At 43.2% G+C, this 12,608-nt stretch overlaps 1 protein-coding gene and 1 long non-coding RNA gene across 5 annotated transcripts in view; one reads left to right on the top strand and one right to left on the bottom strand.

Moving 5' to 3' along the window:
- The window catches only part of HNF4A (hepatocyte nuclear factor 4 alpha), a 68,567-nt gene that overhangs the window by 11,541 nt on the left and 44,418 nt on the right, over positions 1 to 12,608 (top strand). The window lies entirely within an intron of this gene.
- The window catches only part of LOC128573568 (uncharacterized), a 34,199-nt gene that overhangs the window by 11,357 nt on the left and 10,234 nt on the right, over positions 1 to 12,608 (bottom strand). For 2 of the 3 annotated variants that reach the window (XR_008376482.1, XR_008376480.1), the window contains 2 exons: positions 12,329 to 12,520; positions 2,001 to 11,289 (listed from right to left, as the gene is read on the bottom strand). This is a non-coding gene — a long non-coding RNA (uncharacterized LOC128573568). Of the gene's footprint in view, positions 1 to 2,000; positions 11,290 to 12,328; positions 12,521 to 12,608 lie in introns of those variants that run through there. The other variant, XR_008376481.1, reaches the window with a different exon arrangement.

Below are 12,608 nucleotides of genomic sequence, written 5' to 3' on the forward strand. Positions count from 1 at the left end.
ACCCACACTTTCATACGAATGATAAAACAAAACTATAGTCAAGAATGAAGGAGGGAAGAGGAAAGAGAGGAGAGGGAAGGGGGGAGGCCCAGAGGAGGGAGGGTAATTGGCAGGACCTCACCTATTTGCACAATATAAGGGTACATGTCAAAACTATTAAGAGTAGAGGGCAGCGCCTGTGGCTCAAGGAGTAGGGCGCTGGTCCCATATGCCGGAGGTGGCGGGTTCAAACCCAGCTCCAGCCAAAAAAAAAAAAAAAAAGAGTAGAGTATAAATGTCTTAACACAACAAGTAAGTGAGGTGAAAGCTATGTTAACCAGTTTGATGTAAGCATTCCAAATTGTACATAAAATCAGAACATTGTACCCCATAAATGAATTAATATACACAGTTATGATTTAATTTAAAAAAAGAAAAGAAAAGAAAAAGAAATGCCTGGGGCTTGGGGGCCAGACACTGAACTTGGCATCAGAAGGTCCAGATCTGAGTCCTGGCTCATTCGTTTTCTGGTTCTCAGTTATTTTATCCTAATATATACTTACTGGGGGGTCAGGCACTGTTCCAAGTAAGTACTATATAAAAATTAACTCCCTTAATCCTCACAGCTGCCCACTGAGGAAAGTAGTGTCACCATAGCCATTTCTCAAGAGAGAGAACAAAGGCTCAGAGAAGTTAAATAGTTTACCCGAAGCCCATAGCTCACGAGATGCAGAGCAGGGATTCAAATCTAAATACTGTATTAATAAGGATAATACTGGCTCGGTGCCCGTAGCATAGTGGTTACAGTGCCAGCCACATACACCAAGGGTGGCGGGTTCGAACCCAGCCTGGGCCAGCTAAGCAATGACAACTGCAACAAAAAATAGCCAGGCATTGTGGCAGGCACCTGTAGTCCCAGCTACTTGGGAGGTTGAGGCAAGAGAATCACTTAAGCCCAAGAGTTTGAGGTTGCTGTGAGCTGTGACGCCATGGCACTCTACCCAGGGTGACAGCTTAAGACTCTGTCTCAAGATATATATATTTATATATGAGGACAATACTATCTGCCCACAAACCCAAAATGTGAGAGGACTTTATCTCCTTCACACAGCTGTCCAGGGACTCCTAACTCCTTCCTTCCTAGCTGGAAAATTGATTGATGACATCTCATGAGAAGTCAACCATCTCCCTACACTGACACTTCCTCAAGTTGACCTAATTTTCATAGACCAGACATGCACCACGGTATGTGTCAGTACAGTAGGCCTAGCTCCTTATGTTGATCGCCTCTGTATGTTGACCAGTTTGTTACAGTCCCTTGGGTGGTCAACACAGAGGTTCTACTGTGTTGAGTTACCTCCAAATGGGCTATAGTCACTGATACATGAGATCTTTCATACTAACAAGTTAACACATTACATTATAACTGAAAAATCAAGAAGTAGCGCATAACCAGGATATTTAGAAATACAATTAGAGGAAAACACCAGGGAAGGAATAAAGCAGCTAAAATAGTTGCAGGCATCATTCTTTTTTTTTTTTTTTTTTTTTTTGTGGTTTTTGGCCAGGGCTGGGTTTGAACCTGCCACCTCCGGCATATGGGACCAGCACCCTACTCACTGAGCCACAGGCACCGCCCATGCAGGCATCATTCTAAATGATGGGGATTTGGTTCAGAAAATGCAGGAGCAACGACTGCCATTATAAGCTTTGTAGTATTTGACTTTTTCAACTGTGTACATATACAGCTTTGATTAAAAAGTTAGAAAGGAGGCTCGGTGCCTGTGGCTCAAGCAGCTAAGGCGCCAGCCACATACACCTGAGCTGGCGGGTTCGGATCCAGTCTGGGCCCGCCAAACAACAATGATGGTTGAAACCAAAAAATAGCCAAGCGTTGTGGTGGGTGCCTGTAGTCCCAGCTACTTGGGAGGTGGGGGCAGGAGATTCGCTTGAGCCCAGGAGTTGGAGGTTGCTGTGATCTATGATGCCACAGCACTCTACCCAGGTTGAGGCTCTGTCTCAGAAAAAAAAACAAAAGTTAGAAAGGAAAGGAGACTAATTTCAAACACCCAAGAATTGGGGCAGAAAGTCATGGAGGGGAAAAAGCAGCATTACAGGAGAAGTTCAGGGTCAAATCCCAGCTGAAAACTCTCTAAGGGATTTGCATCACCCTTAAGAAAGCTCAAGCTCTTTTCTTTGCCCCAAAAGGCCCTGCAGGCTCTGTCTCTTGTCTGATGGTCTCTTGTCTTTCTCCCTTTTGCTGACTCCTGTCAGCCACACTGGCCTCTGACTGCCTTTCAGCCAAGCTAAGTGCTCTACTACCTCAGGGCCTTTGTCCTTATAGTTCCCTCTGCTGAGAACACCTTTCCCCAGACCTTCCCGTAGCTCATTTTTTCTCTCAGGTTGAGCTTTAGCTCGAATGGCCTCCACTCAGAGGGGCCTACCTTGAACACCCAAATCTAAGACTGGCCCACCTCCTCCATCATGGCCAATCCCATTACCCTCTATAGCTCTGACATTACACGTCCATAGATCTGTTTACCCTTTATCTCCTTCATTACAACAGACGTTCCATTACCGCAGGGAATCGGACTGTCTTGCTCCCTGCCATATCCCCATCTTGGAGAACAATGCTTGGCACACAGTAGGTGCTCCATAAATGTTTGTGGAATGAGCAAATACAGATGAGGACAGCTGAGTCAGTGTGCTGAGCAGCTGGATGGGTCAGTGACGTAAGGAGGAAGCTGCAGCCTCTGCCTGGGCTCTGCCCTGGGTAAACAGGCCTCCCTCTGCCCAGACAGCCTCTGTTTGACAACTGTCTGCAGTGGGACTGACCACACCTGGGCCACCCAACTGCAAAGGCCCCAGGGTTCCCTGGGACAAACAGTGGAGGCAGCCATGCCTTGGGAGCTTACTAAGAACAGGTCAAAAAGTTATTCAAATAGGCGGAGGAGGTGGTGAGGCAGGCAGAAGGCAGGCGGCCCTTCCCTGGGCAGAGCCGAGAGAGGCCAGGGCACACACCCTTGGGCAGCTTCTCAGGCGGGACTCAGCTGTCCTCAGGCTCAATATGAAGACCAAGGAAGGAACCCAGGTGTGGTCCCACCCTGGTCCTAACGTGCCATCTCTGGGCCTAAACTGAGAAAGCATGGGCAGATAGGTGGTTTTCGGGGGGGAAAAAAAGTCAGTGAAAACGTTCTTCAAACAAAATCTTACCCGGAAGGCAGTTCACAGGAAGGATCTGCGAGGCGCAAGGGTTAAATAAAGCAAGTGTGAGGTTCAGGAGGCTGCCCACCCTTAGCCCCTTGCCCCTCAGAGGAGCCCCAGGTGGAAACGACTGGACTCCTTATTCTCTGAGGTTCTTCAGCCTGGTGAAGCGGAAGGGAGTGTAGCAGGTGGAAGCATCTAGAAGCTTGTAATCACCCATAGACTCAGATTCAAGCCCCACAGTGTGACCTTGGGCAATTTTCTTGACTTTTCTGAGCCTCAGTTACCCAAACAGTACCCCCTGCACGGTGTCATCCTAATATTGTATGCACAGTACAGAACCTGGCCTTGAGTAAACGCTCAACAGCGGAAAAGCAATGTTTGTTATTAGCTTCATAGCAGAAATGACCAGGGATGGGAACCTGAAGAGCTAATTCCTGGTCTTTGCTGTGAGATGGGAAAACATTTAACCATTCTGAACCTCAGTTTCCTCTTCTGCACGATATGATTTAAACTTGTAAAAATGCTTTAAAGGAGACTTGGCGCCCATGCTCAGCGGTTAGGGCACTGGCCACATACACTGGGGCTGGTGGGTTTGAACACAGCCCAGGCCAACTAAACAACAATGACAACAACAACAACAAAATAGGCGGGCGTTTTGTGGTGGGCGCCTGTTGTCCCAGCTACTTGGGAGGCTGAGGCAGGAGAATGGCTTAAGCTCATGAGTTTGAGGTTGCTGTGAGCTGTGAGGCCATGACACTCTATCCAGGGCAACATAGTGAGACTCTGTCTCAAAAAAAAAAAAAAAAAGTGGTTTAAAAGAGACCAGAGGTTGAGGTCCAGCCCAATTTTTTGTTGTTTTTTTTTTGTTTGTTTGTTTTGGTAGAGACAGAATTCTACCCTATGCCCTGAGCAGAGTGCAATGGTGTCCTAGCTCACTGCAACCTCACACTTGGGCTGTGGGCATCCTGCTGGCTCAGAATCTGAAGCCACTGGGATTACAGGTGCTCGCCGTGGCACCGGGTTGGGTTTTTCAATTTGTTTCATGAGTCGGGGCCTCACTCTCACTCCAACAAGCCTCGAACTCCTGAGCTCAAGCAATCCTCCAGCCTCAGCCTCCCAGTGCTGGGATTACAGGTATGAGCCGCTGCACCCGGCAGCCCACTGAATTTTTCAAAAAATAAAATCTGAATTGACTGTTAACCTTTAAAAATCTTGACTTCCAGTTTCTTTCAAAAAATTAGAAACTGAGAGAGGGCGTGGCTTATGCCTATAATCTTAGCACTTTGGGAGTCAGAGGCTAGAGGACTGCCCCATGTCAGCAGTTTGAGGCCAGCCTGAGCAAAAGCAAGACTCCATCTTTACAAATAATAGAAAAATTAGCCAGGTGTGTAGTCTCAGCTACTCAAGAGGCAGGAGGATAGCTTAACCCCAGGAGTTTGAGGTTGCAGTGAGCTATGATGACACCACTGCATTCCACCCTTGGCAACAGAGTGAGGCCCTGCCTCAAAAAAGAAAAAAGTTTTAGCAACAGTGATTCCCCCTATATGCATGAGGAGGAGTCTCCTGGGACTTCTATTGGGTGTGCTTTCTCAAATTTGCCACAGTCCCCACTATTCCTTAGTGTCCCTACACTGATATTATATCAATGAATATAAACCATTATATCTGCTGCATTGTTTTTCTTACAGGAGAGTGAAATTTCTCATACCCCCATCTGTTCCTTATGTTTCAGTTACCCCTCTGGGCATCAAGGGCTCTTAAGTTTGGGATTGCTAAGACCAAGGGAAAGCTCATTATATGTAAGAGCAATCTTCTGTTTCTGTAGATTTACTGCTTTTTAAAATGTGACTATGAGAACATTTAAAATTACATCCGTGTATTGCACTTGTAGTTCTACTAGGCAGCACTGGTCTAGTCCCTTCAATTCGCTGCTAACTTATTCTGTCTCCATTTTCTATTACTGAATGGACCACTTCCAGCCAAACCTCTTTAGCTGCGTCTCCTCCCCACACCCAAATTATCTTTGGTGTCTTCGCCTTGTAGCCTAGCTACCCCTTCAGTCAGAGGCCAGGCTCCAGGACTCCAGGCGTATCTTCTAGAATTGTCCACATGGGAACTCTCACTCCCAGCCCCCATCTGGCAGCCATTGTGTTCTCTTTATCAAACATTCACATAAAACAATGGTCAATTTGAAACTTAATTACACACCCATTCTTCTGTCCCCTAGCTTGTGAATTTACCCCAAATCCAGAGATTTGAGGGGTGGAGTTGGGATGGGGAGAGGCTTATTTTTTTCCCCTTCTCCAGCTCAAGTTGATAGTTTTTCTAGAGAGAAGGTGGGCTGAGTTTGGGGGAAGGACACAGGTCTGGGTACAGTGGAGGTGCAGAGTTTTGTTTTTGGAAGAGACTGGGTCCATAGTTCCTCTCGAGAGATGAGAGAACCCTGAAAACTTAGGGAGTTGGGAGGAAAAGGAATCTTGGCAGCAATGAAGGGTCCCTTCACAGGAGGAGGCCTACTGTGGTAGTGGCTGAGAATTTGTGCTGCAGAGTCAGAGCTACTCCAGCTTTATGCCCTTGGACAGTCACTTTACCGCTCTGACCCTCATCTGTACACTGTACAGTCATCTCATCTGTTCAATGAGGATAAGAAGTTAAATGAGCTATCTTAGTTTGTCCTCAGCACGAAGGCTCCATAAACACCAGCTATCATTTTACCTTTTGACAAGTGACATTTGGGGAGAGTAAATTTGGTTCTTTTTTGTTTTACTTCTCTGTGTTTTCATAATTCCTCTACTTTCTGATTTAGTTAAAGTAAGAAAAAGTTAATCAGTGAAAGAGGGATAAAATTAAGTGAAAATGTCATCTACACTTAGGGCTCCAACACCAGGTTTTAGAGCAGGGAAAAGGTAAGAGACATTATAGTTTAAACTTCACACACCCACATAATAGCTTAATAAACTGAGGCCCAAGAGGAAAGGCAATTAAGCCAAAGTCTTACGTGTTAGTGGCAGAGCCCGGAACAGAGCAGTGGACAGGTGGAATGGAAAGGGAACATTGAGGTCACTAAGTTAGCCTTGCCCGAGACGAGACCACTCAGACAGAAGGAGTCTATTGTTAGATGTTTGAAAAAGATTGGATTAAGGAAAGCTGCAAAATTTCACATCAGAGAACTTCTTAGACACATGGCAATGCCTTGGCCACTCCATCTAAGAGACAGCGTGCAGGGCCCCTACACAGGTGCCCTTGAAAAACACAACACCTGTTGTTACAGCTTTCTCTGACCCTAGAAGGAGAAATACTATATTTTCGAATATTCCTTGCTGTTTTTTAAAAATAGTTTTCTGGACTTTTTCTCATGGTTGTTTGTCAGTGTACAAATTTTCTAGTATTATTTTAAGTATTATTAAAGTATTAAGTATTTTAAAGTATTATTAAGTATTATTATTATTATTTTTGAGACAGAGTCTCATGAGCTTTGTCGCCCTTGGCGTCATAGCTCACAGCAACCTCCAACTCTTGGGCTTAAGTGATTCTCTTGCCTCAGCCTCCCAAGTAGCTGGGACTACAGGCACTTACCACAACGCCCGGCTATTTTTTATTACAGTTGTCATTATTGTTTAGCTGGCCCAGGCCAGATTCAAACCTACCAGACTTATTTTTTAAAAATTATACTACCAAATTATCTGTTGCTGTTATATAGGAAGGCAGTTGGTTTTTCTTTCTTAGTCTCTTTTCTCTGTTTTTTAAAGAAGGAAAATTATAACTATGCAGAAAATAGAATAATATTGTGAAAATCAATGTATTCACTGTTCAATTTCTCAAATCCTATGACATGGCAATATTTTCTTTGGATTCTTTTTTTATTATAATAAAAAATAAAACATTGTACTTAGAGTTGAGGCGCTCTGTCCTCCCCCTGATACCTTTCTCATAGGTAACCACTGTCAACCTTTCGTGTTTATCATCACTAGACATGTTTTCATACCTTTACCAGACATGGTCACATACATGATATATAATATTATTTTGCATATCTGGGATATCTATCTTTTTACAGGGTCTCACTCTGTCACTTAGGCTGGAATGTAGTGGCATTAACATAGGTCACGGCAGCCTCAACCTCCCAAGGTCAAGTCATCCTCGTGGCTTAGCCTCCCAAGTAGCTGGGACTACAGGCCCATGCCTCCACACCTGGCTAATATTTTATATTTTTTGTTCAGAAGGGGTCTCATCATGTTGCCCAGGCTGGTCTCAAACTCCTGGTCCCAAGGGATGCTCCCACCTCAACCTCTCAAAGTGGTGGGATTATAGGCATGAGTCACAGTTCTCTCCCCTGGAAAATTTGTTTAAATGGTACATCATAAGCATCCTTCAGCAACTTTCATTTACTCCACATAATGGCTTTTTAGTAGATCACCTATTTAAAATGCTGTGTATGAATATCCAAAGTACCTTTATTCTGTTCTTTTTTTTGTTTGTTCTTTGAGGCAGAATCTCACTTTGTCACCCTTGATAGGGTGCCATGGCATCACAGCTCACAGCAACCTTAAACTTTTGGGCTTACACAATTTTCTTGCCTCAGCCTCCCAAGTAGCTGGGACTACAGGCGCCCACCACAACACCCGGCTATTTTTTTGAGACGGGGGTCTCGCTCTTGCTCAGGCTGGTCTCGAACTTGTGAGCTCAGGCAATCCACCCACCTCAGCCACCCAAGTGCTGGGATTTCAGGTACAAGCCACTGCACCTGGTTTTATTCTGTTTTTTGACAATGGAGTTTTTTCCAATTTGTCACTATCTTCAATGACACTCCCAAGAACATTCTTATACCTGTGGATGGGAGTTTCACTAGGGTAACATGCAGGAGTGGAATTTCTGGATCTCAGGCAATGGACATCTTCACTTTCATGAGCTATTGGTAAATTGCTCACACTCACCTACCCATAACACTTCAGCCAGTGGTGTTCAGGAGTTAGGGTTGCTTTGAATCCTCATTGGGCCTTGATTTTGTAAGATAATTCATATAAAATGATACTTCACTTTATAATCACATTTCCTCTCTTACTATAGAAGATGTTCTTTGTATCATTTGGGTTTCCTCCGCTGTGAGTGTGCTTCTTCATATCCTTTACCCATTTTTCTATTGCATTATTTTTCTTCGCATATCAATTGGTAGGAACTTTTTTTTAGCACTTGTAGAAACATCTTTTATACATGAATGGAATCACATAGTATTTGTACTTTTATGGCTGCCTTATTTCCCTTAGCATAATGCCCTGAAGAGTCATCTATATAGTAGTACCATGTGGCAGAATTTCTTTCCTTTTTAAGGTTGAATAATATTCCATTTTAAGGATATACCACATTTTATTTAACCATTCATCCACTGATGGACACTTGGGTTGCTTCCACCTTTTGGCTATTATGAATAATGCTGCTATAACCATGGTTATACAAATATCTCCTCCAGATCCTACTTTCAATTTTTTTGATACACATCAGAAGTGCAATTGTAGGATCATATGGTAATTCTATTTTTAATATTTTGAGGAACTGCCATACTGCTTTCCCTAGCCCTATTTTAAATTCCCACCAGCAGTGCATGGTTTTTCTCCATGTTCACTAATATTTGTTATTTTCCTTTTTTGTTGTTATTTTATAATATCCATCCCAGCAGGTATGAAGTGGTATCTTATTGTGCTTTTGATTTACATGTCCTTAATGATTAATGATGTTAAGTATCTTCTTATATGCTTATTGGTTATTTGCATGTCTTCTTCAGAAAAAATGTCTATTTAATTCTTTTGCCCATTTTTTTTTTTTTTTGCAGTTTTTGGGCCGGGGCCGAGCTTGAACTTGCCACCCCTGGTATATGGGGCCAGCACCCTACTCCTTGAGCAGCAGGCACCACCCTCCTTTGCCCATTTTTAAATAAAGTTTGTTTTTTTTGTTTGTTTGTTTGTTTTTTGTTTTGAGATAGAGTCTCACTTTGTTGCCCTCTGTGGAGTACTGTGGCATCACAGCTCATAGCAACCTCAAACTCTTGGGCTCAAGCGATCCCCTTGCCTTAGCCTCCCAAGAAGCTGGGTCTACAGGCACCCACCAGAATGCCTGGCTGTATTTTTAGAGACAAGGTCTTGCTCTGGCTCAGGCTGTCTCAAACCTCTGAGCTCAGGCAATCCACCTGCCTCGGCCTCCCATAGTGCTAGGATTATAGGCATGAACCACCATGCCAGGCCTAGAGTTGTTATTTTTGTTGTTGTTAAGTTGTTGGTGTTCTTTATATAATCTGTGTATTAACCCTTCATCAGGTACATGATTTACAAATATTTTCTCCCATTTAATGGGTTGCCTTTTCACTCTGTTATTAGTGCTCTTTGGTACACAAAAGTTTTTAATTTCCATATAGTTCAATTTATCTAATTTTTTTTTTTGAGACAGAGTTTCACTATATCACCCTCAGTAGAGTGCCATGGCATCTCAGCTCACAGCAACCTCAAACTCTTGGGATCAAGCGATTCTCTTGTCTCAGCTTCCCAAGTAGCTGGGACTACAGGCACCCGCCATAATGTCTGGCTATTTTTTGTTGCAGTTGTCATTGTTGTTTAGCTGGCCAGGGCTAACATACACCAACTTCAGTGTATGTGGCTGGCGCCATAACCACTGTGCTATGAGCACTGAGCCTATTTAATTTTTTTAATTGCCTGTGCTTATGGTGTCATATCCAAGAAGTCACTGCGTGTCTAATGTCATGAAACTTTTCCTGTGTGTTTTATTCTAAGAGTTTTATAGTTTTAGGTCTAATCCATTTTTAGTTACTTTTTTGCATATGTTATAAAGAAAAAAAGCCCAATTTCATTCTTTTACCTATGGATATTCAGTTTCCCCAACACGAATTTGGTTTTGATAGTATTTTTTTTTTTTTTGAGACAGAGTCTCACTGGATCACCATAGGTAGAGTACCGTGGCGTCATAGTTCACAGCAATCTCATACTCTTGGGTTTGAGCAGTCCTCTCGCCTCAGCCTCCTGAGTAGGGAGGGACTACAAGCACCCACCACAAAATCTGGCTAGTTTTTCTATTTTTAGTAGAGATAGGGTCTCACTTTTGCTCAGGCTGGTCTCAAACTCCTGAGTTCAAGGGACACCCTCCCCCCATCCTCTCAAGAGTGCTAAGATTACAGACATGAGCCATCATGCTCAGCTGTTTTGATAGTATTTTATTTAAGATGTTTGCACCTGTGAGATACTGCTTTGATTAGATCTCTGACCTATTCCTTGAATTCTCTCACCATCCTCCCTGGCAGGTGCTCATTTAGCTCGGGCTTAATTCTTCCAATGACAGGACACTTACTATTTAACAAAGCAGCTTTTTCTCTGGTAGAACAATTGTGTCTGATACAAGGGTCATTTTGAGCCTAAGCTTTGCTCCCAGTAGCATTCACCTATTGGTCCTGGTTTGTCCTCTGGAGTTTTAAGAATCAGCAAGCACTGTTTTCCAAAGGGAACTACTTTGAATTTGTAAGTAACACAATTACAAGTTGGGTGACTACATGTCAGGTTTATAAGACTTATCACATTTATTCTGCAAAGAAGTCTATAAAGAGGTCCTATTATTATTATTTTATTATTTTTTTTTTGTAGAGACAGAATTTCACTTTATCATCCTTGGTAGAATGCCATGGCATCACACAGCTCACACCAACCTCCAGCTCCTGGGCTTAGGAGATTCTCTTGCCTCAGCCTCCAAGTAGCTGAGACTACAGAAGCCCACCACAATGCCCGGCTATTTTTTTGTTGCAGTTTGGTTGGGGCTGAGTTTGAACACACCACCCTCGGTATATGGGGCCGCCCTACCCACTGAGCCACAGGCACCACCCAACATGTCCTATTACTGATTCCTATTTTTTAGATGAAGAAAATCATGCTTAAAGAGCCTATGGTTTTTGAAAGTTCAAACAGCTGTGTAGATGGTGCCATTGCTATCTCAACAGCAATGGCCTCGAACACTGTACCATACCACTTCTCTCCTCTTGTTCAATACGTAGGACTCCTTTGGATTTTCAATGATTGCTCAAGGGGCATAGCTTTCACATCTTGTCCCAACCTAGGAAAATTTTAAGTGTTCTATTAAAACATAAACCAAGCACAATTGTCCACATATGGTCCTCTAAGGATACAATGCAGAGGACCTCTTAGCTCTTTTGACATGACACCTCATTCTCCCCAGTGACACACATAAGACTGGATTAGAGGTCGGGGCAGCCACCCCCACGTAAAATCTCTAGAGTGTTGTTATGTCACCTGTTGCATAGATAATTCTCCCCATCTCACTGTCCAGATGATTTATTTTTAACCAAAGTGGAGGGTTTTTCATTCCTCTCCATCAAATTCAGACATTTGTCTAAACCCATTTGGATCTTGTCATTTTATTTTTTTAATTTTATTATTATTATTTTTTTGAGACAGTCTCACTATGTCACCCTTAGTAGAGTGCCTTTTCTGACAAAGAGAGAACAGAAGCTTTGAAAGGTAAAAAGCATTAAATCAGCATATGATATAATGTTTTATTTCATTCTGTTATTTTTCCATTGCTTTCTACTTATGATACTGGATGTTAAACTGGATAATAACATTTCCTTCTAAAATAGATCTAAGTAAAAAGAAGTGAGTTGATGTAAGAAAAAAATGTTATGTAAGTGGTTTTCAGATAGGACAAAAATCATTATGGTCATAGAAAAATCAGTGAAGCTTTGGAAAGATAGTCAGGGGAGGTTATGCTGCAGTAACAAAACAGGCTCCAGAGGGCCAGGTGAGGTGGCTCACACCTGTAATCCCAGACTCTGGGAGACCGAAATGGGCAGATTGCTTGAGCTCAAGAGTTTGAGACCAGCAAGATCCCATCTCTAAAAATAGTTGGACGTTGTGGAGGGCACCTGTAGTCCCAGCTGCTTGGAAGGCCGAGGCAAGAGAATACCTTGAGCCCAGGAGTTTGAGGTTGCTTTGAGCTGTGACACCACAGCACTCTACCCAGGGTCATAGAGTGTGACTCTGTCTCAATAAAAAACAAACAAACAAGAAAAACAAAAACAGGCTCCAAGTCTCAGTGACTTAGCACAGCAGATGTTTATTACTGACTTACGTACATGTCCACTGTAGATCATCAGGGGTTCTCCTCTCCGTGGTGACTCTGTATCTATTCTTCCTTCCAAGCTACAACACTGGCTCTTAAAGCTTCTGCCCGGGAATAACACAAGTTGTTTTCTGCTCACATCTCATTGGCCAAAACAAGTCACACGTAGCTTCAAAGGAAGCATGAAAGTGTAGTCCTCCTGGGCCTGAAAGGAGGGAAGTGGAATAGTTGAGAACAGCCCACAGATAGACCATGAATAAGAGAGCCTAAAAGAAGGTCTGGAAGATGGGCTG

The sequence above is a fragment of the Nycticebus coucang genome, chromosome 21, assembly GCF_027406575.1.
Source record: "Nycticebus coucang isolate mNycCou1 chromosome 21, mNycCou1.pri, whole genome shotgun sequence".
Taxonomy (NCBI): Eukaryota; Metazoa; Chordata; class Mammalia; order Primates; family Lorisidae; genus Nycticebus; species Nycticebus coucang.